General features: G+C 45.8%; 1 non-coding gene across 1 annotated transcript; it reads right to left on the reverse strand.

Moving 5' to 3' along the window:
• Positions 1–2,640: 2,640 nt before the first annotated feature.
• On the reverse strand, positions 2,641–2,714 carry TRNAL-CAA (transfer RNA leucine (anticodon CAA)). Its single transcript has one exon. It is a non-coding gene; the product is annotated as a tRNA-Leu (tRNA).
• Between the last annotated feature and the right edge of the window lie 416 nt (positions 2,715–3,130).

Consider the following 3,130-nt stretch of genomic DNA (forward strand, 5'->3'; position numbering starts at 1 on the left):
GACATGTCATTGATGATTACGTCGTAGTAATAGTAAAAGTCTCTGCCATTCATCGGAGACCTGACGACTTATGGCGCTGCATTCTCCATCACAGCCGATTATAACACGTCCACACCGATGATGCGCACACTATGCCAACTGCATGCTTATTTATAGTATGAAGAAGAAGAAAACATGGCAAAGAGGAAGAAAAGGAAGGATGTGTGCGTTTCGCCAGAAGCCAACTAGCCTCAAATTTGTCAGTACTTACATAACTACATCACAGCTACGGACAGATTCCCTTGCTAATTGTATTCCAAATTAACAAAATTCCAAATTTTTGCTTCATATTTTTTCTTTCAATAACTTTTGTGAACTTAAATCTTATGTTTTTGTTTAGTTGTCAATTACTTTAATACACTAATTCAGTTTGTGCAGGACATTTGGAAGTCCACACTCAATCCCCCTTCGTGGGTATGTGCCAAATATCAAGGAAGAAGAAGGAGAAGAAGCCAACTAGCCCGCACGCAAGTTCCACTGAGCTTCATCGGAGACCCTCCATTTGGAGGCATCTGCCACTCCCTACTTTTAAATCTGCTCAACTGGCTGGCACGAAATGTGAACACACTTCCGGCAGTAGTCAGACGTCGTTGATCACCGTCCATGTATTCAGGGGAATATGTTCTCTATTCTTATCGCACAGACACACACATTTCTGACATTCAACGGTGTCGTTGTTTAAGCATGCACCCACGGCATTCCTGACTGGCACATGCGTTTCCTGCTTGCATTTGTCTGGTGTCGCCTCTAGCTGGTGCAATGTCATCAGTGTGACTTCCTTGCCTTGCGCATTTCCATAGAGGCTGCACATATGGGACTACGAGAGGCGCCGAACATGGCTAAATAATTATTGGAGCCACCTCAGGTTCTTTGACTGACGTCGCACAGCACTGAGCACACTGCCGTGTTTACATCTCGCCTCCGTAGAAATGCCCCCGTAGACAACAACAAGGGTATGCAATGTTGCAGAAACATTATTTCCAATAATCATGCGACTATTAGGAGTATATACTTCTTTCCTTGGGGGGGGGGGGGGGGGGGCTGCAATAAATCTTGTTATACGCGTAACACTTAAAAAGTTTGACTTATTGACTGAAAAATTATTTGAACTAAATAAATAATAACGTCATTTTAATCACTTTAAACTGGCTATACACAATGCGCCTAATCGGCTTTTAACACCTGTTTTGATCATGGACTTATCGATACTAAGTTAGTCTCTAAATAATGATATTTTCGCCAAGCTTAGAAGGAAGTAGAAATGAGAAGGAGAATTGCCGTTCAGTTTTCAACAGTCGCTAACTTATTGCTTCTAACGCAACAAGTTCCATTTAAATCGGTTCAACGCATTCGACGGAAGCCATTGCTTTGACCCCGCGCAGCCAGCATATATCAGCTAGCGCTACGCGTTTAAAGCCTGCTCTTTAAATGAATGCGATTTCGATCCCTCGAGCATATAACCCACTATAAGTGCCGGTAACCGCTCAAGGCGTTCGCGCCGAGGCGATAAATATATCACATCATGCCTGGCAATGCGCTCTTTCTGCAAACTTTGTCCACAGCGTGGGTTATCCCAATGAATGCGGGTAAAGATTCGCTTTATAAATCCCCAATGTTTCTAGCCCCCCCCCCCCCCCCCCCCCCCCCAAAAAAAAAAGTAGTCCTTCGCCATTACAAATTTAACCTTATGTTGCGCCGTCTAAACTAGGTCACTGCATGTATCCAAAGCAGGGTAGATGCGCGTCCTTCTCGGTACTATAGGTTAGGAGTAAACGCAGAACATAAATTTAGTAAACAAAAAATGTAAACAAATAGAAGTAGACAAAAACTAAAAAATAAAGGGGGGTAGAAAGTGTGCGCTTCGTGGACGAAGTAAACACCGAACGCTGAAGGGGTTTCCGTCACGCGATGGCTCGCCAAGCGTGCACGGGTGCTCGATACTACGGATCGATTACGTGTGCCGCTTGGAAAGACGCACGAGGAATGTATGCATACGTTTTTTTATCCAAGTTGCCGCACCTGCATAAGCAGTGCTACGTGAGATCGAGCCTGTTTGCGGAGGAACGCAACTGCGGATACCTTTTTCGCCCGTTTTGCGCGCCCTCGACTGACGGTCGGCCCCCACAATCGTCCTCTCGAGTTGCGTTTTTCACTTGCCTGTAATTTCAACAGGCAAGTTTCTGCATTCAACTATACCTCTAGCTCGCAGCAAGGAAGCGTGGCGTCCCTGTTTGCTTCCAGGGCACGCAGTTAGCTTTTCTTTTTACAAATTCGTGCACATACTTCATTTTGGTTCTTTTAGTCCTCTTTTTTCTCCCTCTCTCATTGTCTTCGTTTCTGCTTTCCGAGTTTACGCGGCATCCAGTGATAGCGTCGATTTCCTGGAAGAATATAATAATTAGCCGCTCTCTCTTGTTCTTTCTTCTTTTCAATAAATGGCTGGTTTGGTTTGTATATAGGGTTTAACGTCCCAAAGCGACTCAGGCGATGAGAGACGCCGTAGTGGAGGACACCGGAAATTTCGACCACCTGGGGTCCTTTAACGTGCACTGACATCGCACAGCACACGGGCGCCTAGAACAAACAGAGGGAAAAACAACACGCCGATGGTGGGAGTCGAACCCACGACCTCTGAATATTGCGTCCGGTGCTCTTACCAACTGAGCTACATCGACGGCTGTCCAACCTTCTACGTTCATGGTTATTAATGTTGCCCATAACCAAATCTTCAGAGTGTTCACCAGCTAGCCATGATTCGTGAAAGTGGAACATCTGCATGCGTCGCAGCAAAAGTTATGTGGAACGCGATCGACAGAGAGGGCGGAAGCGGTGGGAGCCTCTTGCACTGCCTGCAGCTTCAAGGCTGCTATTAGAACCGAGACTCTCTCAAGCTATTAAGCAGAAAACTCAACAGGAAATGAGGGGCACTTTATGATACAAGAACTATATAATGCGTGCGTGTTTTGTTGTTTGCGGCAATCGCGTTAATAGTTCGGGGGAAAGTTGCAGGCGTGGCTCGAGTCACCCTGCGCAGATTGTCAAATGCAGTGTGTTTGGTCATGCGGGGAATGTAAAATGGATTCGTTCGTGC

The sequence above is a fragment of the Amblyomma maculatum genome, chromosome 2 (assembly GCF_055883805.1).
Source record: "Amblyomma maculatum isolate TAMU_Amacu chromosome 2, ASM5588380v1, whole genome shotgun sequence".
Lineage (NCBI taxonomy): Eukaryota > Metazoa > Arthropoda > Arachnida > Ixodida > Ixodidae > Amblyomma > Amblyomma maculatum.